General features: G+C 39.8%; 1 long non-coding RNA gene across 1 annotated transcript in view; it reads right to left on the bottom strand.

The window, feature by feature from the left end:
- LOC111523108 overlaps positions 1 to 26,290 on the bottom strand; it is a 39,524-nt gene that overhangs the window by 5,765 nt on the left and 7,469 nt on the right. Inside the window, exon 2 of the long non-coding RNA XR_002725438.1 lies at positions 25,094 to 25,276. This is a non-coding gene — a long non-coding RNA (uncharacterized LOC111523108). The remainder of the gene's footprint in view (positions 1 to 25,093; positions 25,277 to 26,290) is intronic.

The following is a 26,290-nucleotide window of genomic DNA, read 5'->3' as shown; positions in this document are numbered from 1 at the left end:
TACCCAGACATTGTACCCAATGTGACAAGCAATAAGGAGTGGAGGTAAGAGATCCAGGCCAAGTCTTGGCCTCACCCCTGCTTACTGGTCTTATGATCCTAGGCACATTACAGCTTCTTTGAGTCTTGCTTTTTATTTATTCACAATGGGCCTGACAACACCTGCTCTCCTTCTAGACTTTTCAAAGGGTGAAATGAGATGACAGCAGAAGCTGCCAGGCATGGTGGTGAGCACACAGCAGGCCCTCACTAATGTGGAGTCCAAATCCCGCACCTTAGCAAGGCTGGTTTAGGAACACTCCAGGGAATGTCTTAACATTTTTCCTGTAAGGTAATTTCTTAAAATGAATACATTGCTAGATCTCAGATCCCCAAATTTCCAGAATATAATAGAAATGAAGTTTCAGTCACTTCACAATGAAACCACAAAGAAACTAAATGGAAAGTAAGTGATTGGAAGACTGTCAGAGACACAAGGAAGCAGTCTCTTAAGAATCATTTTCTTTCTTCTAGATTAGGATTTGGGAGTAGATTATTTAGATTCTTTTTTAAAGTAATTTAGATAACTTTTGAACAGTTGGACTATTTGAGGTTAGAAAGAGTGAAGATAAAGTTTAATAATCATTTGATAACAGGAAAAAAAAGTATAAATCATAGTAACTGTAACAGAACAAAATCCATTTTCCCCACTTACAAACAGTAACTATTAGGTGGACAGAACCCAGAGAAAACACTTTAGCAGTATTGTTTGCTGAAGAGAATTCCTGTAACTAAATCAAAAATATTATTTTCGTGGGCCCTCTACCAAGGCATAGAAATAATTTTGTTATTACAGGCTCAACTTTCTAGAGATGATTTTGTGAGAGGATTTCACAAATGGTCGTGCTTGTCTTTTAAAGATAAATGGTGATGAATACACTGAGAAATCAACTACGATCTTCAGGGTATGTGTGAGTCTCAGACTCAACACCTTCATGACCTGTTTCTTTTTCCTGTGACAGTTAAGAATCCCTCCTACGTGTCTGTGCTGTTGCATAGAGATGAAAATTTACTTTCTGTTACGTTGGGTACTGGAACTGGCAGAGGTAGATCTCATCCCTCTTGGTCTTCTAGCCATTTGCCTTCTTCCTCTCTCTGCAGAAGCACATCAGTAGACACTGCTTTCAATATTCGGGCTTCTCAAGAGGCTATTTTCGTTGTTTGTGACTTACAACTCATTAGAAGAAGGCGAAAGATAATTCTGTACCTCCGTGGCTATTTAACTCCTTGAGAACTGTTTGCTTATGAAATCAAGCAAGACTGGAGAGGGTGCTCTGGGACAGTGAAAGAAGCCCATGACAAATGATTTTAATTGGCAGAAGCAGTGCTGACTGTGATCCCAGACAGCCACCTGAGACCACTATAACTTTTCTCACTGTTCCCTCTCTCTGTTCTGGTAGATGTCGGGTTGTGGGTTAGATGTTATTTTGCTTTTAGAAAAAAAGAAAAGAAAAAAGCACCTGAAATTATCTCTGCTTGTATTCATTCATTCATCAAATACTGATTGAGTGCATATTGACAGGCGAAGATCTGTGCTAGTAGCCATAGTGATCAGTGCCAGGCCCAGGGTAAGGCAAGTGGGACACTCATCCCAGGGGCATCATTTAAGGGGACACACATACACACAAACAGGAATCAAGATAAATAACACCTTAATGCAATATTTTAAGAAATCAAAAGTAATGCAAAAAAAAGTGTAGTAAAGACAGAATCAGTAACAGTGCTATGCCAGGCCATACTAGTGCCTGAGGCAAAAGGAGAAAATTGAAAGGAAAAGGGAAAGTAGAAGGAAAAATATGGATCCTGTCTTTATTCATAATGTTGATATATTGTTCATCACAGATTTTTCACTCATTTTTTAGAGTGTCACATTAAAGTATGGTTTATTTTGACTTTTGTTGGGGGGGGGCCCTTTTAAATTCTGTATCTGAGGTCAACACGTCAGTGGCCTCACACTAGTTCCAGTCCTGATGGAGATGCAGAGCTCCTGCCCTTCAGTAGTTTATAGTAATAATGGGAGTGCTACATGCACTAAAAAAATTACTGTATTCCAGGGTAAAAAGTGATACATGCAAGGAGAGAGGTTATGGATAAATAGCATAGGCACTAACAGGAAGGAGAGTGTATTTCTACGCAGGGGTCAGTGAAGGTTTTGGAAGAGATTGTGTTTAAATGGGATCTTACCATGTTCTGGTTGGAGATTAAGAGAGAGATGACTCCAGAAACCACATCAAGTTTTTAAATGAAGAAAGAAGCCTTACCAGGTCAGAATAGAGTAAGGGAGCTCACAGGCTTTAAATGGAGAAGGCGTGCCAAGTGTGGATGAAAGGGTGTGTTTATAGGGTGCAGAGCGTGTCTGGGAGTCCTTCCTGTGGCAAAGGAGAAGGCCTGTAGGGGTGGATTCATTTTACAACCACCTTATATAAACAAGACCCTTCTTTCCAGTTCTCTGGATGGTGACAGAAGCCAGTGTGTGGAAATGAGTGAATAAATCCTGCTTGTGAATGATGAAGGAGGAGCCTTGTACCTAAAAGTTATCTTCATTCATCAAGTTAAATCTTGCCTCAAAGAGTGATCTCTGACCCAGCAAGCAGCATTCTGCAGCGGTCAAGATGCATGCCAATGACAAAAATCTTAATGTAGACTATAAAATTGTTATAAGCCACAGTTACACAAAAGCAGAGGATAAAGCATGAATTCAGAATCTTCTACAAATTAATATCCAAGATCGAATCAGGGCTGAGCTAGAGGGTTTGATTCTGAATTCTGTAATTCATTCAGGGCCCAACCTCCTTTATTTACTACTAACCACCTTCAGGTTCAGAAACAGAGATTCTGGGAGGTTGTTTTACCCTAGTTCTCTGTTTTGAATAAGAGGAATCATTTGTGAATCTCCACTAACACAGCTGGAGGAGGAGCAGAGAGAAGGTTCCCACTATGTAGAGTGAAAGGGAGTGTTAGCAAGAGTCAGTAGAGATCACCTGATCCACAACAAGTCAAACCTAGACTGCTGGGCAAGCAGTGAATGGTCACCATTAGCAATTATTTGTTGAGTTAAGAAATGAACAGCACAAATCCTGCAGATTGTATTTTTCTAAAATCAGCTCACAATCACGTAATATTTAACAGGAAGGGGGAGAAACAAGCCACCTGAAGATAAAATTGATGGCATTCTATGCTCCCAAAAGACATTCACCATCTTCCAGGAGGAGTGAAGGTATTAATTGTCCACTGGGTGACTTTACACTCACATCGTTAAAGCCTTTACCTCACCTAGAGGCTCTACTTTCTCAGAAAACCAAATGATCAAGTTACCAGATTAGAAAAACAATCTGTTTTAAGAATGAAAAAGTTTTGGCCTAATGAGCATTGATGTACTTACTTTTAACAGAGTGATAGGAAATAGTTTTTCATAGACTCAGAGGAGTTGAGCATAGAAAGGGGGCATGGATGTCACTAGCCCAGCAGTGGTACAGCTGTGGAATCCCTTCTCCAGGGGAGGCCCCTCAGCTACCCCAGTATATAAAAGAAACCAAAGGGAGCTGCTGTGGCCAAAGTCAGAAAGGGCCTGGAAACCTCAAATCACAGCTTTTGCCTAACCCTAAATAAGCCAGTGTAAAACCAAACAAAACAAAACAAAACAGGAGAAGAAGATGAAAAATCCCCAAGGAAGCAGAAGCTGTGAAAGTTTGGATGATTTGCTCAAAGACACACAGGTGTAAGGGATGGGTTTGGGATACAGCTCCTGACTCCAGGTTCTGGCTTTTCCTGCTCTGCCCACAGAGAGGATGTCAAATCCAAAAGATGCCATTTCCCCTTGCAGTGTGTGCACTCACAGGACCCACATGGTGTATCTGTAAGGCGCACTGGAGTAATGGACGGAGGTCATTGGTCCTTGGGGATTGGGTGGTTCCAACCCTGGCCCAGCCACCCTGAGGGGCAAGAGACATTTTTCTCTCCATACACCTGTAACCCATCCCTGTGGGGAACATGAGCTGGGAAGCTCTAGGCTAAGTAGTCTGGCTCCCTACTCTTCCAGAGAAAAACAAGAGAGGAAAAGATTTGGGCCTGATCATGTTCTAACTGTGTCTTCAGTGCTAATCATGTACTGTTTTCAACACTTGCTCAGCAGCAAGATCTCCTATGCACCTGGAACAGGGCTGTGTGCTAAACCACGTCAGCAGAAGTTGGCTGTAGGGATGGGGAAAGAGGATAGATGCCAAATGTCTAGCACGGTGGTGACAACGGGAGATACTCAATGAAGAACATTCTCTCCCACATCCCCACCCACCCCTAGGACTGTTAGCAACAGCAGTCTGCAAACCACAAGGGGGACATCAAAGCTGACTTCCAGTAAACCAGGCTTGCTCAAACTGGTTAAGGGAAAAAAGGAACTTTTGCTTTAAACATAGCTTTAAGGAGAAAAGTTGTGTCTCTCAACTAATACAAATATATTTAATATTTGAGATGTTGACTACAACAACCCTTAATATTGTTTTGAAACGTTCAAGCAGTAACAGACCACAAATTGAGAGATATGCAGGCTTCCTCGATGTGCCAACTCGATTACACTACTTACTCTGTGGACTTTCTGCTCGGAGATTAACTGTGACCGTTTCATTTCATTTCACACTTTCCCATTTAAAATGGTATGTCGCTGAGCTAATGCACTTAGCATAGCCATTTCCTGTTTGGTTTTCCTTTTCTATTTAAATACTGTAAAAGATATTGCACTATTCCCTGTGTGGGCTTTAATCAGTAAGTGATTTTATTGTGTAAATTACATAACCAGTGACCTACAAAGGCATCTGCTTCTAGCCAGTTGTGTGACCTTAGGCAAGTTTCTTATCTTCCTTTGTCTCAGGTCTTCGTTAAAAAAAAAAAATAGGATTAATAATGCCCCCACTGTTAAGAAAATTAATTGTTGGGAAGATTGAGACAATGTGTTTACATTTCTTGGCACATAGGCCCCTTCCCAGATTCTTGTAGGAAGGTAAGAGAGTAATAATTCAGATTCTGAATGTGCTAGAACTATTCTAAATGCTTTCTGCACACTTACTCACTTAATCTTCTCAAGGACCTTGTGAGCTAGAAATTATGATTATTCCCATTTTACAGAAGAAGAAACTGGGACATAGAGAGGTTAAGGAACTTGACCCCACACACAAGTAAGCGGGGTCAAGTTTATGCAGTTGGTTCCAACGGCTGAATTCATAGCTCTATGACCCTTGCCAAATGTAGGTTCCTAACATCAACATTTTTGGGTGATTCCATATGTCTGTGATTCATAAATTTTTTTGAAAGAAAGCCAACTTCTATTTTAAGATAGTCAAAGTGCTGGACAGAAGTTTAGTAATTCTATTGGTATAGCCTCTTTTCCCAAGAATAATACTAGATTCAAACCAAGTCAGATAAATGGCTGCCCAGGCACCTTCCCCTTCTCTGCTCAATGTCCTGTTAATTTAACCAAAGTCTCAGAGAAAACCAAAATCTGTCCTTTGAGTTTCAAATGAATTGCCTCATATTCCCATCTGAGGGACGCTTGCACCCCTTTCTCCTGCTGGATTCTAGATGAAGAGGGAAGGTGTACTTTTCCATACTGCCGGTCAAGTTCCAGTTCTTTCCACAGAAATATTAAATCTATGTATAAATATGTACATCACCACATTGTCCACTGTGGGCTTTCTCTAACATGTGGATCTGGATGTCAAAAATCCAATCCCTTCCCTTGATTTATACACAGACACACACACACACACACACGTCTTTATCTGTTCTGTTTTGTAATTTATATGTACTTTAGATCCTTTGCTGAAGACTTGGATAAATAAAGGGGTTTATATGATACCAATTCCAACAAATGAAAACAATTTAAAATTGATGTTATATAATTTTTTTTCCCATCAACTGGGGCCTGTACCACATGGTTCAACAATCTCTCCACCCTTCTACCCAGATTCTCACTAGTAAAAAATAGCATACTTTCCTTTTTTTATGCAGAGCAAGTCAACCCTGTCTTTGTTTTATCTTTTCCTTCCACAACTTTCCTTAGGCTTTTTTGTTCAACTCTTTGCATCAGGCTGGCTCATCAAGGTAGGAGAAATTCTGAAGCCAGCTACTTAGATAATCTGTTTTCTTAGATGGCATTAAGATTGTCCACAACTGGAATAAGTAATGCATCTCTGAGATTAACCAACCTTGACAGTTACATAGCAAGTTTCAACATCCCATTATAATTCTCTCTCTTACAACTCAAGGCAATTGCCTCTTGTCCTTTGTTCAGAAACCCAGGGTGCAGGATTCATTAACCCTTAACTAATATTCCATTCTAGAGACTGTGGACTTCTTGGTGTGAAAGCTGTTTTTAATTTTCTCCAACCCTTGAGGACACTGACTGGAGGTGAGGAGATAGAAAGTGAGGCAAGAGAAGCAGTTACCTGGGAAAGCTCTCGGCACTATGGGGGTGGGAAAGAAAGAGCACTGATCAAAGGACAAAGGGGCAGAGTTTAGGTGGCACCACTGGAGGTGACTCAGAGAAGGGACCATGGCAGAGACAGCCTCAAAGCTTGACTTGTCTGGGAGAATAATTTTCAATTTTCAGTAACTGAAAATTAGGTCCAGGTCTGCCCTGTTTTACGTTTTGCTAATGTGCAGCAAGCTGCCATTTTTCTTTCCTCTATTCATTTGATCTCATGACCAGCATTTCCAATTAATATTTGTTTAACACCAGGCCTGGGGTAGATATTTGGAGAATAGACTGAGAAGAAAATGCCCGCACCCTGCCCTGGAAACTTTCGGAGATACCTGCTGATTCTTCTGGTGCTGCTATACTCGTAACTGCAAAGCAAGTGGATAGCCATTCTGCCCAGATTCAGTCCCAACCAGCTTCCCACTGGGGGAAGGAAGAACACAATAGGAATTAGTGAAATTTCCAGTTTTGCCAAATACATGGACTTTGACACATAATAAAAATATGTTTCTAAAAGTTAAAAATGCCTTATGAAAGTGTACACTTACAAAGTAGAAAGCTGTTCAACCCTAGTCCTGCCAGCCCTGGGAACGCGGACAGCCCTGTCCTGAAGGATGGTGCCCGACACTTCAGAGTGGATGCCATCGGATGGCTTCTCCTCAGGGAAGCCATTTGCCATCAAATAAAAATATTTCCTCTCATTTAATTATGTAGATTTTTGCTAAATTAAATGTACTAAGAGGCTGGAATCCAACATTTACAAAGGAGAAATCTCAGACTCCTCTGTTTTCTGCTGGCCTGTGCTTTCTTGAAAACAGACACTGGGCAATGGAAAATGTGGTAAAAGTTTTAATGCTCATGCTAAAAGGAAAAACACCTTTCCTTTCCTTTCCTTTACATTGGCCAGCCACACCTGGCAAGGCAAAGACCAGCTGAGTGAAAAGTCATTTGTGCAAAATCCAGCCAAGCTGTCAGTTGAGCTTAGCAAGTAGTGACTTGGAAACAAAAAAATTAGGGGAAAGAAACTCATCTTCAGATACATTTTATTTTTGGTGTTATATATATACATATATAGATACAGATATAGAATAGACAAGGAGTAGATTGAATTCACCTTCAAAGAAATGTTCTCAAGAAAATATCCCAAAACATACCATTTTAATTTATATTAATGCTTGACATGAAATGGGAGAAAATGAAAAGTAATGAAAACTATTTTCCATAAAGTAGGACATATTTGCTCTAAAATTTCCAATGTGATGCTAGTCTTTTATGGAGTTGAAAAAAGAAGGAGGCAGAAAAGAGGGACTCCTAACAATATCTGTAAGTCTTTTCTCTAATTCAGCCACAAAGGGATTTACATGTTGTTCTTGCTTGATCCCAAAACATGTGTCCCCAGGTGGGAAAAGAAATCTGGTTGTAGGGAGAGGAGAAAATTCTACTCTCACCTTTTCCACATGGCTTTATTAAAAAATCATTTTACTTTTTTGGAAACAATTTTTATATATGAAAAATAGAAACACAGATGCTTCCTAACAGATCCTGATGGTCCCATGCCTTGAAACTGTATTCAGAAAGGTGAAGAGATAGAGATGTTTCTCTCTGCTCTGAAAAGTGGGGCAGTGCCACACAGTCACTGCCTCAGCACCACTACCTCCCTGTTCAGGGCAAGTCTTGGGATGCTTCTGAATTTGTACATAACACTGAAGTCTGCAAAAGCCTTCTCTAACATTAAATTCCCTAGTCAACTCTTAGGCCCCTTTAAACCGTGAACAAGACGACCCTTGTTCTGGAAAATCTATCTATCTTGCCAACACACACACATATACAAAAACACAACTGTTGGGCAAATAAATCTTTCCAGAGAAAATAGATTCCTTTCCAATTCAGTCAACTGTACTGAGCTGGAAAGTGAGAAACGTTATTTTTCCAGGACGAAGGAAAAACAAGATCTCTCCTTGTTTACCCTGTCTAGCCCATTTCAAAAGAAGGTCAGTTTAATGCCTTCATTAAAAAAAAAAAAAAAAAAAACTCAAGTGTTGTGTATCAGAAGACACTTAGTTCCTTTCAGGCTGGGAATCATACATTGAAGCTCTGTGTTTTTTTCCCTTTGACCTAAGATACACATGGCAGGGCTGAATTGCCTACTGCCCTGGAGATGTCAAAAGTGTCAGGAGTGGGAAGGACAGAGTCTGGTGATGTGGAATTCTTTGCTATTGGCCAGCCTCCTGATTGCCAGCCTGTGTCCCACCCCACTCACTGAGCATGAAAGATGGAGCTTATGAATTGATCCCCACGTCATTCAAGGCCACACACATTCTCCATGCTTACTTTTCCGTATTCCCCATAATTTGAGGGCCTGGATAATCCCCTTGGAGAGTGATAAAACATGGAGTTATAATGTTCCTGACTGAAGAGCATGGATAAAATATAAATTGGACACAATGCTTGTCTATTCCCTGCGACGCTCTTTAGGACTTAAAGTTCTAAGTCTCAAGGAAGTCCTAACTATAGCGACAGTAACTGGAGTCTGAGGATCCAGCTTCCTCGTTCCTCAACATAAATATAGGCTTCACATGTATAGCATGTAGCATATCGTTGTTGCCAAGTAAAAATTTCTGTTTCTATTTTTTCACCAACAAATTTCTATTTGCCATTAGATATGGCAGAAAAAAGGTAATAATTTCATATATTTTCATTTCTCCCAAGCATCATTAGTTCTTGTCTTATCTAATTTGTGGTTGCCATAAGGGTATGCAATTATACATATTTCTTCTCTGCCTCATCCCAAACCTATTCCAAACAGAATAGTCTAATATATGACTGCTGGGTCACAGTGGCACATGAGCCAGAGCCAAATGGAAAAAAATGCAAAATATCTTACTAGTAACTATATTGATTACATGTTAACAAGATAATATTTTGTATATACTGGGTTAAATTCAATATATCATTAAAATCAATTTGACCTATTCCTTTTTACTTTTTTAATATCACTACTAGAAATTTAAAATTACATATGTGGCCTGTACTGTATTCCTATTAAACAGTGCTGGTGTAGACTACTTTGTGAAATGTAGAATTAATAAGGTAATAATTGAAGGTAAGGGCCTACGATAAGAACTAGCCTTTATGGTACATTTACTATGTCTGGCATTTTATATGATTTTATTTCATTCTAATAACATTTATGAAAGGTAATTATTATTAGCCCATTTGTTGAAAGTATCCTGCCCAAAATTTTATAGCATGCTAGCAGAGCTGGTATTTAAATTCTGGGTTTCTGGCACTAGAATACATGAGCTTTACAGTCTAAAATGATATCTCTTAAGTATTCCTTATCTCACTTAAAAAAAATTCCCAAGAATGTTGACATCAGGTGACCTGGAAAAAATAGGATTATCTACTCCATTAGTTACTAATTACAGCTTTAAAATTTTGATAATCTGAAAATCAGTGTTATATATTTTTTATTTTATTATTGAGAAAGAATAATAATAGAAACGTTGGTCTCTAACCTATGAATTTAAACTGGAGAAAATTAAAAATTAAACTTCTGTCTTTCCTAAACATAGGAGAAAAGGGAAACTTATTTGATGGGAAAGACATTAATATTCATTGAGCACCTACTTTTTCCATTCGTGTCCCATAAATGCATTATTCTTAACAGGTCCAAAACAGAAAACATCATCTTTATCCCCAAACCAGCTCCTCCTCATCCTCCATTCTCTATCTTAGGTATAGTCACCTGAATCTACCTACTTACTCACTTACACCAGAAACCTCATTCTTTCCTCAGCTCCTCTCATTTCTTTACCCTCCTTTCAGTCTTGCCAGTTTATAGAACACAGGTATTCTTACTTTGCCTGAACAGTAGAGATTGTGCTTCCCAGTGACTGTGCCAAGTTCTTATTCTTATCAGCCGAACATTTTCCCATATCCCCTAGCACATGGAGTTATTCAGCTTGCTAATGTTCTCCAAATAGGCATAAAATTATATCTCATTATTATGTTAATTAGCTGAGGTACTTATGATTTGTTCGTTTTTTGGGTGCATTGCTTTGTAAATTGCCTGTTCATATACTTTGCCCATTTCTCTAAATGAAGTTGCTCTCTTTACCTTGTTTGATTTGACTTCTTATTTGATCTGCTCTCTTCATTTATATTCTAGATGGGAATCCCTTGTCTGTTTGAATATTATAAGTCTCTGTTCCTATTTTTAAATATGTTTCTAACTTTATGCATGTTATATGTCTTTCTGTATAATAAAAAAAAAAACTTAATTTTGATATATATCAATAATCAATGTTATACCACATGGCTTTTGTGAAGTTTTTGTTTAAGTTTTGAAATGCTCTACTGGTCCAACATTACATACATTTTTAGAACAAATTTATTATGAATTTCAGACTAGAATTTTGATGGAATTACACTATACCTACCAGATATATGCAGGGAGGGTTAATGTCTTTATGATATTAAATCTTCCCATATAACAATAAGAAATATTTCTCATTCACTCAGGAAGTTTTTCAAGGGGGCTGTATGTATTCTTGTTTAATTACCAGATATTTTTAGTTGTTGCTATTGTAAATCGTATCTTGCTTTTAAAAAAATAACATTTTATAGTTGCTTGCTGTTGGAAATGCTCTTATAGTTTGATCACATGTCCACCAAGTTTTTACTGTTTAGCTGTTGATCCTATTGTTTATTCTGAGTCGATGGATATATCATCTGCAAACACTGACAGTTAATTTCTTCCTTTTCAATCACCATTTTTCTCTTCTTTCCTTCAATGTGGGTTAGGATTTCCAACAGTGTTGTATTGGTTGTGTTATATAGTGGCTTATCACAGTGAGAATGCTTGTCTTAACAGGAATGCACTTAAATTTTCTCCACTAACTATAATGTTTGTGGAGGTTTTGGAATATAACCAAAATCCACTTAGGGGAATTAAAGAAATCCTTTTCTACTCTTTGCTAAGAGCTTTTATCATAAATAAGCAAAGAATTTATCAAGTACTTTTTCTGCATCAATTGAAATTATTGTGAGATTAAAAAAATTTAATTTACTAATGTTCTTAATTTTGTTGGCAGAATCCCTAATAAGGAATCATTCATTAATCAAGCTGTATTATTTTAAAACATACTATTGGATTCAATTAGCTAATATTTTAAAAGATATTTTTCATCTACTTGAGTAAGATAAATGGAGCTATAATTTTCTTTCTTTCTTTGTAAAACACCATCGTTGTAAAATGTCCATCTGATTGCACCAATATCATAAAATGAACTCAGCCAGCTTTTGCTATATCTCTTTTGGAATAACGTAGAATACAGATGAGAATTTGTTGTTCCTCAAGAGTTTGATAGAATGCACCTGTGAAACCATTTGGGCCTATAATTTTTTGAGAGGAGAGGTCATTGATTGCATTTAATCTCTAAAATCTGTTGGTTTAGTCAAGTGTCCTATTCTTTATGTCAGTTTTCACATTTAATATTTTTTCGTTTTGATTAGGTTTTCAAAATTTTTATATTTTAATAAGTTCTCATCCCTCTTCTAGTATTTCAATGTTTTTTGAAAATGATACCTGTTGATAGAGAATTCAAACAATATAGAAAATATTAAAGAAAAAAATAACAAAAATCCACCCCAAATCCTATGCTCCAGAAATAATCATAATATAAACATCTATATATGGAGATATTTTTATAGCAGTCATCTTTCTATGTACAGAATTATAATAATAATAATAACAGTAGACACACATATAGCACTTATTATTATTATACACAGATACTGTATTAGTCTTTTCTTGCATTGCTATAAAGAAATATCTGAGACTGGGTAATTTATAAAGAAAAGAGGTTTAATTGGCTCATGGTTCTTCAAGCTGTACAGGGAAGCATAGCAACTTCTGCTTTTGGAGAGGCCTCAGGAAACTTACAATCATGGCAGAAGGCAAAGAGGGAATGAGGCGTCTCACATGATGGGAGCAGAAGCAAGAGAGAGAGAGGGGAGGTGATATACACTTTGAAGCAACCAGATCATGCAAGAACTCACTCACTCATTACCACAAGAACAGTACCAAGAGGATGGTACTATATCATTCATGAGAAACTGCCCCAACGATCCAATCACCTCTCACTAGGCCTCACCTCCAACACTGGGGATAACAACTGAACATGAGATTTGGGTGGGAACACAGATCTAAACCATATGAGATACTGATAGAATAATTATGTACATATATAGATAGAAGAATGGATGCTTAGAAAGCTGAATGATGGATAGACAGATATATAACCCTGTAAGCATTTCTATTACAAGACCTACAAGAACTTTTTATTTGCATTTAATGATCACAAATATATCCCCTGCAGGATTTTGCACTCAATGAGAGTGGGAACCCTGTTCTATGCATCACTGCAGCCAGGCTGGTTTCTGGCATTGATTCCAAGTTTATAGGATGTTTATTGAATGAGTGAGTAAATGAAGAACATGCAGTGCAATGTGCAAACATTGTTCAAGGAACAACATACATTTTGCTTATGTAATCCTTCCCAGCCCCTTGCAAAGAAGATGTATCATCCCCATTTTTCAGATGAGGAACTGAAATAGGAAGAAAGTAATTTGCCCAGGGCGTACAGAGCAACATGCTGGATTCTGGCACGGGCTCTGATTCTGATAGCCCCCCTTTCCACTATACCACATTGATACTCAGAACAAATACCCCAACAGGTCAAAAAAGGTATGAAGAATCTGCAGTTCCTTCATTGAAAAAATATTTATTAAGCTCCTAAACACCATGCACTGGGATAGGAACTGAGTTTCAATGACTCCTAAACAAGGCTCCTGCATTGTATCCCAACAACGCAAAAAAAAAAAAAAAAAAAAAAAAAAAAAAAACAACCTACGGTTATGCTGTGCTCTGGAGTGTGTTGTGTGAGTGAAGGAAGTACAAGAAAGAAGGTAGTTCCCAGAGGCCTCCTATGTAAAAGCAGGAAAATAGAAGGCAGGCAATTGGAGGCGCCAGGGACACTGCTCCAGGCCAACACGGGTCCAGCAGTGGAAGTGACGAAAAAAGGAGGGCCCTGTAGGAGACACAGCAGCCCTGCTTAGAAAATTGGGCCTACCCACTTTGGGCCTACCAATTAGGGAAAAAGGCCCTCTCTGCTGACCAATTAGAAGAAGGTTCCCTTTCATCTCGCTGACCCAGCCCCATGCTGCACACATGGCAGGGGCCAAACAAGAGCGGGTCTCAGTCCCAACTGTCCTGACTTAGCTGGGTGACCTTGTCAGAGCAAAACCCACATCATCACCCAGCTCCCTGGGCAAAGCTCTCAGTAGGGCAGCCCTCATCATAGCTCCCTTTATTTAAGGCCACTTTTACAAGTCATTAGAACAGATCCTGGTTGGTTTTATGACATCTGCCCCCTAAGGTTAACAAATATGTCAATCAAGAGGATTATAATCCAAGGAGGGAAAGGAGGCAGGGCAGGTTATTTTCTAGTGACTTTCGTATTACCAGAAATACCAATTAAGAATATCAGATTTTTTTTTTTTGAGACACAGTCTTACTCTGTCACCCAGGCTGGAGTGCAGTGGCACAATCTTAGCTCACTGCAACCTCCGCCTCCCAGGTTCAAGTGATTCTTCTCCCTCAGCCTCCCTAGTAGTTGGGATTACAGGCACCTGCTGCCATGTCCAGCTAATTTTTGTAGAGAAGGGGTTTCATCATGTTGGCCAGGCTGGTCTTGAACTCCTGACCTCAAGTGATCTGCCCGCCTCAGACTCCCAAAGTGCTGGGATTAGAGGCATGAGCCATTGCACTGGGCAAGAATTCCAGATTTCTTAACATTGTTTTCAAACATCACCAGTTCTCCAAGAAGCTATATACACTGGAGAAGTGTGTGTTTAAAAACAATTTTTTGTACTGTGTTCTTTTCTCTTTGTTAATAATTTTAAATCTTCGTTTTGAAGTTTAACATACACACAGAAAAGTGCACAAATTTTAAGTGTACAGCTCAATAAAGTTTTACAAAATGACTGCATCCAAGTAACCAGCACCCAAGTCAAAAAACAGAATTATTAATAACATCCAGAAACCCTCTCTTATCTTCTTCCAGCCACTGCTCCCTCTCCACAGGTAACCTCCGCTTTTAACTGCTAACACCCCAGGCTCACTTTGCCTGTTTGTGAACTCTACATAAACAGAATAATTTAGTGGGTTCTCTTTCCTGTCTGGCTTCTTTTCCTCAACCTTATATTTGTGAGACTGATACATGGTCTTGCCAGTAGCAATAGTTCATTTATTCTCATGCTATATTATAGTATGCCCTTGTGGGATGTATCATAAATTATTTCATTCATTCTACTGTTGGTGGACATTTGAATCATCTTCAGTTTAGGGCTAATGTGAACAGCTACCAGTCTGTTTTTAGTGTTTGATTGTTATTAACATACCCCTGCCAAAAGCCACACCAAATGTGAATGTGAAATTCAAGGGCTGATAAATTGCTGTGGCCATAGGAAGCAAAAATAACTGTAAAAGATCTTTAATCTTGATTAGAAAACTTAAAGACATGTTACCATATAAGTCAATTATATACTGTATAAGCAGTTATATGCAGTTCATTGCATAATGCTGGTAGTCATTAGACAGTCAGAAGCAAATAAGATTGATGAATTATCAGGTAAAGAATGGGGGCTATGTGATTCTGGCAACAGCTGGCCAATTTTACCCCCTCTGTTTAGAAGAGCTTGGTAACTTTTTCATGATATGACAATGTGATATTCATAGGATTGTGCGTATAAACTGTGCTGATTGACTTCAAACTCTGTGAGGTAGGTGGCAAGTAGCATCACTTTCATTTTCCAGAAAAGGCAGTTTAGACAAATTGCTTTCCCTCCCTCTCCCCATGCTCAGGACGGCAAGTCAGTGTCATGGCTACAGAACGCATAGGCTTCTGCCTGTGAGCTGAGCTTCTCCAACTGTCCTCCCCACATGTGCCCAATATGCAGCAGGAAGGCAGTGGGAGGAACTGCAGCCTTGAGGTGGGAGGAATTCTATTAATACCTTGGATATTTATAGTACTCTGGAGTACTTCGAGCATCTTTTCAGAAGAGCTGGCCAAAGTCTGTGACTCATATGCCAACACAAGGAGCAATGTCATTTTGGAGACAGGCTGTCACATGGCTCTTGCAACTTCCGAGACTCCTTATAGGGGCCAATTTCTCACCCCTGGTTATTATGTTCAAGAAATTGATGAGTTAATCAAGGAACAATCCTTGAAGATGTTTTCTGGGCATCTCCACACAGGCTGGCTCCATCCCAGGGGTTCTTTGCCTTTTGTGCTGTGAATTTCCTGGGCCATCTGGTAAAGGCTTACAGACTCCTTTTCAGAATATTGTTTTAAAATGTGTAAAATAAAATACATGGAATTACAAATGAAACAAAGCATATTGAAATACAGTTATACAAACTGTAGAAACAAAAACAAGTTTGTGATCTAATAATATGTGTGTTTCTTTACTGACATATTCGGCAACCAGATCTAGAGGTGAGAAAAGAATTAACATAATTTCAAAGTAATGATAAGGATTCACAATATTTGACAATACCTGCAATAATGTGATGTGATATTAAAATACTTTTCTTTCTATTGGTGACAGTCACAGATACTGCAACTACTTCTGCAGTTTGCTGCCTATCATCATAGTTGAAAGAGATTTAAAATTTCCATTAGAGGTTAGTAAAAACGTCAGAGGTATCTTTTTTTCCTGTCTAAATTCACAGACACCTGAATTCCATCCCTCATCCCTGAAATCTATTCCTACCTTAATACCCCAAAGATGGCTCCTGGGTTAGGTACACACACACACACACACGCACCCTTCTAAACACCATCAGCTATCTGAAACCTGGCAGCCTCTCTCCAGAAAGCTGGACTCCAGGCCAGTCCTATGGCCAGGCCAGAGAGTAGGAAGCTAAGGGCTTGTGATTATGAATCTCAGATTCTGCTACTACTACCAAGTAAGAATTGGCCTTAGGTGTAATCAAGGTCAGTTTCCGCATGGCTCCTTGTGACAGGGCTGAGTAACAGGCCTTCTTTTCAATGATGTTCTAAATAATTGGCAAGTTCAGATGATACCCAGGAACTACTGTTAATATTAAGTTGATGCTCATTAAGTGGATGAAAGCATTATGGTTATTAAAGAAAATGCCCACATTTTTAAAAGATATGCTGAAGTATACAGGGGTAAATAACATATCTGGGTTTTATAATTAAAGTTTTTTTTTTTTTTTTAATGACTCTGGGTTAAGAAGGGGATGAATGAAGCAAGAGTGGTGAAAAATTCAATTAAAATTTCTGGACTGTAGGTGATGCTTATATAGGGGCTAGTTATATTGTTCCCTCTGCTTTAGCTTATGTTTAAAACTTTTTCCTATAAAAACCTTAAAAATAATTTTGGACCAAAAAATTAGGTGGAGAATAGTTTTTTATAGTGCCAATTTGCTTTTTATTATTTTTTTTTTACATTTTTACAATATTTTATTTTATTTATTTATTTTTATTTATTTTTTATTTTTATTTTACTTTAAGTTCTGGGATACATGTGCAGAAAGTGCAGGTTTATCACATAGGTATACATGTGCCATGGTGGTTTGCTGCACCCATCAACCCATCATGTAGGTTTTAAGCCCCAAATGCATTAGATATTTGTCCTAATGCTCTCCCTTCCCTTGCCCCCTACCCACTGACAGTCCCCAGTATGTGATGTTCCCTTCCCTGTGTCCATGTGTTCTCGTTGTTCAGCTCCCACTTACGTTTTTTTTCTTTTAGTAAAATTATTTATTTATTTTTTTTTTATTATACTTTAAGTTCTAGGGTACATGTGCACAACGTGCAGGTTTGTTACATATGTATACATGTGCCATGTTGGTGTGCTGCACCCATTAACTTGTCATTTACATTAGGTATATCTCCTAATGCTATCCCTCCCCCCTCCCCGCTCCCCACAATAGGCCCCGGTGTGTGATGTTCATCTTCCTATGTCCAAGTGATCTCATTGTTCAATTCCCACCTATGAGTGAGAACTTGCAGTATTTGGTTTTCTGTTCTTGCGATAGTTTGCTGAGAATGATGGTTTCCAGCTGCATCCATGTCCCCGCAAAGGACACGAACTCATCCTTTTCTATGGCTACATAGTATTCCATGGTGTATATGTGCCACAATTTCTTAATCCAGTCTGTCACTGATGGATATTTGGGTTGATTCCAAATCTTTGCTATTGTGAATAGTGCTGCAATAAACATACGTGTGAATGTGTCTTTATAGCAGCATGACTTATAATCCTTTGGGTATATACCCAGTAATGGGCTGGCTGGATCAAATGGTATTTCTAGTTCTAGATCCTTGAGGAATTGCCACACTGTTTTCCACAATGGTTGAACTAGTTTACAGTCCCACCAACAGTGTAAAAGTGTTCCTATTTCTCCACATCCTCGCCAGCACCTGTTGTTTCCTGATTTTTTAATGATTGCCATTCTAACTGATGTGAGATGGTATCTTATTGTGGTTTTGATTTGCATTTCTCTGATGGCAAGTGATGATGAGCATTTTTTCACTGTCTGTTGGCTGTTCAATTTGCTTTTTATAATAATTATTACTCAATTTAGTTCAACGTACAATGCAATGGCTAAATTGTATCATTTCTCTTATAGTAAGTATACAAGTTTTAAAAACTGGTTTTTTCCATACCTTCTGCCAGTTGTCATGCATGGTCTCACCCTCCAGGAGTTCATTTTTAAGCTGTGAAGACATAATGGATACACATGAGACCAGAGTTGGGAAACAATGTCACACAGGGTATGATGTAAATGCCAAGACAAGTGACAAAGATGGAAAATGTGATACGTGTTCAGGAAAAGGGGTGATCAGGGAGGGCTGGAAGGCAAGGCTGGTGGCTTTGAGTTACAAGTTGTTCGCTGCCTATTGGTCTCAGAGCTTTGGATTCATTGCCTCTTTCCGTTTAGGCTTCTTTCTTTGCATTCATTTCTCCATGGTAGAACTCCCTCTGGATTCTTAAAGCTTGTAAGCAACAACCTTCTTACTTTTAGTATCTCCCTGTGCCCTTTCCTTATGAGGCTGTATTTGACACATACTGAGTCTCCATGGATGTGCACCCTCCATCTGCTCACGGCTGCTCCATCTCACGTTCTGTGCCAGATGGTGAACTGCAGCCCAGATGCTATCACCACCAGCATTCTTGCCCGCTCAACCCACTGTCCCCCTGGCCCTGAGTGGCAGTAATGTCTGCCAGGCAGGCAGCCAGGGAGCTAACGTGCCTGGACCTGACAGTGGCCTCAGAGAAGAGCCACTTCCTGCCAAGTGCTGGGGAAGGGGAAAATTGTCAACCATTAAGGAAAGAGTGGACACCTAACCAAGATAGGGAACCCAGTTGGTGCTGAAATCACAGCCCTTCAAATGGGCTAGAATGATCTCTCAAAACAGGAGGAAAAAAATTCCCTAGAAACCATTCAAAGAAGACCCAAGTTCAAGTCATGGATGATCTAAGTTAAAAAAAAATTTTTTTTTCCCAACATTTCCTAGGTCATTGACACAAAAGAAAGTTTTTCTTTGCTTTTTTTTCCCTTTTGGCTTATTCTCACTCTGAATTATCTGAAGCACTGTGACCAGGTTACTTGGCCATGCTGAGTTGGCAAACAGATGAAGCCATGTGGGTGAGGAGGTGGGATGTACCTAAGCATCTGCCATCCACATGACACTGGGAGACTGCCGTGTCACAGGAGCCATTGGATCCTTTCATGGCTTAGAACCACAGTTTGAAGTAAAAAAGAAAACATCGAATCCATGTTACTTAAGAGTGGTAGGATTCAAGAAGACTATCAAAACAGATTCCCTGCCTCACAGGCAGAACTTCAACCCAAGCAGTCATCCGTCTCTGGACCCTGCCTTCCCTGGGCTCTGTATCATTCCCCACACCTCCTTGGTTATGGGGGACTCCATTCAGGAGACTCGGGTCTACAGGACTAATTTCATTCCACCTCTCATGTGTACAAAAACGAAAGCAAAACACTTTAACATCATCAACAACAAAAGGAACACTGCTGTTCTGCATCTAGGGGAGAAGCTTCTCAAAGGAAAAGACATCAAGGTGTGGCCATGATTTATGTACACGAGGTCTAAGTCTGACCTGGAGAGGCTGGGACACAGAATCACTGAACTTTTGCTGAATGAAGTAATGGGAAGTTTGAGTTTTCTTCAGGGAAACAAAGAGACACCACAGGAGCTGCATCGCTGGGAATGAACAGGGGTCTCTGGTGAGAGACACGAGAGTCATGTGCATGTGGCAGGTGAGGGGCTCAAGAAGGACCGTGAGATATTTATTGGGGTGAGGATAGCTATGGCATTTTAAAGAACAGTGGCATTTGATTTTTTATTTGAAATAGTTTTCCTTCTGCATCATCTTGTGACCCCTTCCATAACCCCAGTCCTCCCATAAGTCTTTACATATGGCAGTTTTGTGTGAGGGAATCTTTGGGGAAGAACAGATGTGAGATGCTGTCTGGTGAGGGGAAGGAGAGATAGGACAGTAACCACAGGAGCTGTGAGTAGTCACTAAGAAGAGGTGGTCATGGAGAGAAGGCTGGAGCACAGGCCACCTCGCCTCAGGAGTGGATGTATTTCACTCAAAATACACTAGAAGAAGGTGACCCTGATGACAAGGTGGGAGGGGAAAGCTGGTTCTTATTGGGGAAGGGGCTGTACTGGCAGGAGACACTTAGGTCCTTAAGAAACAAAAAATCACATTTCCCTGGTTTGAATGAGAACCCACATACACATACAGATACATATAATTAATCTTTGCCATTTTTGGCTTACTAAAGTTTTATCTTTCATTACAGAATTTATCACATTATACTGTATTATTTCTGATATATTCATATGTTTTATAAATACTCATGTGAACTTTATATCTTTTGTACCAGCAAAGTGCCTGGCATATGTTAAGAATAGTTTGTTGAATGAATACTTGAATAAACGGCTGCTACATATATTTGTTAACAAGATGAAACTCTGAGTCACTCAGCAGAATCAGGTCTCATTTGCCATCATGGGGCTGATGTCAGTTTTGTTCCTACCTTTCTCCACCTCCCTGATCCATTTAGATGAACCCTGAGATTCAGGAAGTACTAGTTCTGTGATGTCCTGCACTGGAATACACAACACTCTTCTACGCATCACAGTTTCTGGCTGAGGAGGAGGTGTGAACAGGCTGGCGTGGGCATGTCACTCTCACTGGGCCTGGCAGAGCTGGCCAGCTGCACCGTGCAATACAGGGGTCAGCTCATTGCCAAGAGCAGTAGTGGCCTTGTGAGTAAGCTGAGTGGGCAGGCATGGCCTGAGTCATTTTGCAAGTGCCCGGAAGCTGACCATCCCACAGCCTCCGACATTGAACTTCCCATTTCCTGTTACAGTAGCCAAAACTCTACCACCCTTAGCTATTCATGCTTTTGGATCTTTCAGAGATCTCAATTAGTTAGTATTTGTGTTGGCTTCCAATATAGGGAGAGAAGGACAAGGGAGGAAGACAGTGAGAAAAAGAAATGGGAGGAAGATACAGATAGGTTTTGTACCCTTCCCTGTCCTTGTGCAGGACAATGCTTTCTCGAAAGAATTGCTTTAGCTCTTCCAAACTGCCCAGACAACCGTGAGAAGCCCACAGGGTCAGGACTCTCCACACATCTTCTTACACACATACTTTCTCTGCCAGCCATACAACATCTGAAAACTCACACACATGACAGAGATGGGAAAGAAGGATAAGAAGATCAAAACAAAGTGTGCTGTGTAGTAAAGGCACTGTAATCTTGACCCGATACCCCAGGCCCACATTTCAGGCTCCCTTCCCCAACTAGGTAAGACCTAGGACCTGAAGAAGAATCCTTTTCTAGATGAAGGTTATGATTAAGAGGAAACACACAACTGTATTTTCCTGATCCCAAATTAGAATGTAGGATCAGGCATATCTGTAAATATTTTTATCTATGAAGTCTTAAAAAAAGGAAAACAAATGAAATTGCTGCAGTTTACATGTAATAAATCTCCTTTATTGATGAATGGATTTAACTTTATTGACTTTGGTCTGGAAGAGAGCTACGAATCAGGTCTTCCACCGCATCAAGACCACTCTGGAGCTGCTGCTCTTAACCACCTACACCATGGACATATGCACAGGCCAGTCCCTGGAATCTCCATTTCATTTGCCTTTCATGACCTTTTGCCTTTCAAATCATTGAACAAGTGATCTGTTATGCTCTCACTTCTCATTCTAAGTAAATATTCACTTTTTTTGTCTTTAAGAGATGAGGTCTTGATATGTTGCCCAGGCTGGACTCAAACTCCTGGGTTCAAGTAATCCTCCTGTTTCAGCCTCCTGAGTAGCTGAGACTACAGCCCTGAGCCACTGTGCCCAGCTAATATTCACTTTTCTACCTAATTTTGCATTTGTGAGTTAGTATTCCTTTTCATCAAGAGGGCCCCCATATTACATAAGTTTCAGTCCCTACAAAGTTGTATCTGCCCTTTCATATACTACCCATGTAGTACACACTCTTAGTGTGCATAATTACACAGGAAATCTCAACTAACGGATATCACATTACCATGTTTTGTTTTTTGTTTTTGGTTTTTGTTTTGAGACAGAGTCTTGCTCTGTGACCTAAGCTGGAGTATATCTTGGCTCACTACAACCTCTGCCTCCTGGGTGCAAGTGATTCTCCTGCCTCAGCCTCCTGAGTAGCTGAGATTACAGGCGCCCACCACCATGCCTGGCTAATTTTTGTGTTTTTAGTAGAGATTGGGTTTCACCATGTTGGCCAGGCTGGTCTCGAACTCCTGACCTCCTCACGCACCTCGGTCTCCCAAAGTGCTGGGATTACAGGCATGAGCCACTGCCCCCAGTCACCATGATTCTTGATTAAGCAAAATGTTGTCTGCATGATGCTCTTAGAAGTAATTACTGAAATTAAAAGCATGAAAGCAGATAGTGGAGATTTCTATTTCAGAAATGTAGCAAGTACTTAACCTGGTCCCCAGACTTTTGTCCACCTGTATGCACAGAAAAATATGATAACAGCTAACACTCACATAGTGTTTACTGTGAACTAGGCCCCATTTAGTCCTTGTAGCCACCCATTGGGATAGGTGCTAACTCATTTTACAGATTAAAAAAACAGCGGCACAGAGAAATCAAGCATTTCCAAAGTTGCACCTAATACAAGGCACACCTGGTTTGTTGACGCAGGTCATCTAGGTCCAGAATCCAAGGTCTCCACCTCTATGCTATTATCACCTATGTAGGGTCATTGCTGATGTGTGAGATGATGATCCAGTAGCACAGAAACAAATCATTACTTCGTTTTCTACTGACAAATATTGTCTTTTACTCTTAGCATTCTGGTTAAATAAAATCATGGTTGCTTTCCTTTCAGTTTCCTCCCTTCCTCAACCAGGAATGAGAGATATCCCTGGACATGCCTGACACGTAGTCTGACACATTGGCAGGGGTTGAAGTTGGCTGAGTGGTACTCCCAAAGATATCAGGCCCTAATCCTCAGAGTCTGTGAATATTCTTCTATATGGTAAAGTTTTCACAGATACATCTCAATTAAGGATCTTGAGATGAGAAGATCATCTTGAATTATCTGGGTGGGCCCTAAATACCATCAAAAGTGTCCTTATGAAAGAATGGCAGAGGGGAATTTAACACACAAAGAAGACAGCAATGTGAAGGCAGAAACAGAGACTGGAGTGATGCAGCCTCAGGCCAAAGAACAGGAAGGAATGCTTCCAGCAGAAGCTAGGAGAGGCAAGGGACTGATTCTCCCCCAGAGCCTCTGCAAGTAGTGTGGCTCCATTGACACTTTGATTTCACATTTCTGGCCTCCATAACTGTGAGAGAATACATTTCTGTTGTTCAAAGGCATTAAGATTGTGGCAATTTGTTACACAAGCAATAGGAAACTGATACATGGGCCAATACATAGCAGCCAAAACAGTTTAAACGCAATAATAGTCATAACTGCCGTGCCTTGCACTCTTGCAATGTACTGGGTATGTGCTGTGTGACATACAGTCCTCCATTTCATTCTCATAAGGTAAATGAAGAAACTGAGGCCACACAGCTACTAAATGGCAGAGGAAGGATTCGAACCAAGGTCTGTCCAACTCCAAAAACCATGAATAGAAAGATCACACTACACTGTAAATTCCAGCATCCCACAGACATTCATTCCACTAAAATGATATCCAAATCCTAACAGTTCTTAATGCTCGCTATGGATAGATTTATTTCTTAAACTTTCCCTGTTTGTCCATACACCCTCTCTCATTTTGTTATCTGTTGGTTGCTCTTAGTGCCGCTTAAAAAAAATAATGTCCAAATTACTATTAGCCTGTTTTCCCAATGAAGAAACTGAGGCACGAGAGGTTAACTCACTTGCTGGAATCCTACAGAGCCTGATCCTGGAAACTGTGCTCTCACTACTCTGATACATGCCCCTACGGAATCTTGGTCTGGGTCAGTAAGAAATATCTGGCAACTCAATACTTTTTTCTCATGTGACTTTTACTTTGTAGAGTAGGTGTATCAGCTCTCTGTGCACACTTAAAGGTTAATTAAACCACTACAAAATGCAAAAGCAGCTAGGTCTTTGTTTCCGAGGTAATAAAATCACAAAGGATTCCTGTTCAAAAATGAAGGCTATAATATTCTGTTGCCAGTGGGTTTTGTGCATTTTTCCTGTTTTAACAACGTGTACTTCTCTCTTCACCAGAAACATTAGGTCACAAAAGCCAATCTCATCTACATCTTTACAATATTGTTTATCATCTTTTTGCATGCGGGAGATAGAACTGGTAATGAAACAGCCAAATTGGATTCCAGCGAGGATTTGTCCTGACTTAGAATACTTTCAGAATCCATTCAGAACGCCTCTGATTTATCATTAAGCCCCCAGAAGCCATTTATTTTGGGCCAGCTTTTCAGGGATAGGACATCAGTTGTGTGCTAGTTATTGGGAATTATAACACAGCTGATGAAGTGTGACAACACAGAGTCTATTGGATTCGCAAAAGATTACAGAAGGGTGTTACAGAAGTCAACAGCTATTATGCTGAAAATGTCTCTGAGCAGAGAGAGAACATGAAAATAAGGAAATAGATTCTATCCTGCTGCCTGTCATCCCTCCTAGGGTCTTTGGGTTTAGTGTACATGATTCCCCTCCCACAGTTCCTTTTCCTACCCCTGCAGTTTTTCAGCATCTACTCCCGCCCACTCCCTCTCTCCCTCAAGCAGGTTATCATACAAAATTAGAAATAGGGAAAAAGGGTGGATTGATACTTATGGCTGTGCAGTGGTAGGTGGTTAATTCAGCCACATCATGGATACAGTTATGTTAAGCAAAGGGCAGACAGCATGTTATTAAATGAGGTTTTAGCTGACCCATAAAATCCAAAACACTTCAGAAACCAGGAATCAGTCTTGTCATACTCACTGTAGCATCCACTTAAAGGTGTTCTAGGTCAGTCTTCCGCCTTCCCACAGTGTATGTAGCATGCCCAGGAGAAGCTGGAGGAAAGGCAGTAGTGAATTGTTTCAATCTCTCTGGCAATATTTTCTAAAATTACCAATGTGCACACCTAGTGACCTAACGATTACACTTTTTGGTGATTTCATCCTAAAAGAAAAGAAAAGCATGACCTAGTACATAGTAAAATATGTCCAAGCGTGTTTATTACAACATGATACCCCATGGTTAAAAAAAAATCTGGTAGGAAACAATCTGCATTTCTAGCAATAAGAAATGTCTGAAGAAAGCATGGGAAATATCTATCATGGAATATCATGCAGCTATAAAAAAAAATGAGTTAGATCTATATGCATGAACCTAGAAAGATATCCACAGAGATTATTAAGTGGGAAAAAAAAAATCAGTTACAAAGTAACACAATACCGTATTATCAAACTTTAAATTTCTAGGGCTTTCCCCAGAGAATGCCATCATGTTCATATCATCTCTAAGTTTGAGGCAGCTCATCAGCATATCCATAATGCAAAAGGAAACTGGAATCACAAGTTGAGGTGGTTTCAATGCAGCTCTTCTTAGACAGGCAGATGGACTTCGTAACATGTATGTGTCCTGCCCGAGCTTTTACTGCCCTAGTAATCCTCATAAACTAAAAATACCTCTCAGTCTCCAAAGAAATCTCTTCAAGTTGGGATTCTGGGGGAGGTATTAGGTTTAGGGGTAAGATGAAAGAAGGCATTTCAGATTTGCCTTTTCTTTTTTCTTTCTTTCTTTTTTTTTTTTTTTTTTTTGATAGTCTCGCTCTGTCACCAGGCTGGAGTACGTGGCACAATCTTGGCCCGCTGCAACCTCTGACTCCCAGGGTCAAGCGATTCTCCTGCCTCAGCCTCCCGAGTAGCTGGGATTACAGGCACGTGCCACCACACCCAGCTAATTTTTGTATTATTAGTAGAGACAGGGTTTCACCAGGTTAGCCAGGATGGTCTCAATCTCCTGACCTCGTGATCCACCTGTCTTGGCCTCCCAAAGTGCTGGAATTACAGGCTTGAGCCACCACACCAGGCCTGTGGCCATTAATTCTTAAAGTTTCAAGTCAAAGCCATCTTTACCTCATGCAAGCTGGGTTCCTTAGCTGATATCTTCTTCTACAGCTTCTCTCTAGGC

This window comes from Piliocolobus tephrosceles, chromosome X (assembly GCF_002776525.5).
Source record: "Piliocolobus tephrosceles isolate RC106 chromosome X, ASM277652v3, whole genome shotgun sequence".
NCBI lineage: Eukaryota > Metazoa > Chordata > Mammalia > Primates > Cercopithecidae > Piliocolobus > Piliocolobus tephrosceles.
Note: the sequence above shows the minus strand (reverse complement) of the source record. Positions and strands in the feature narration are given on the sequence as shown.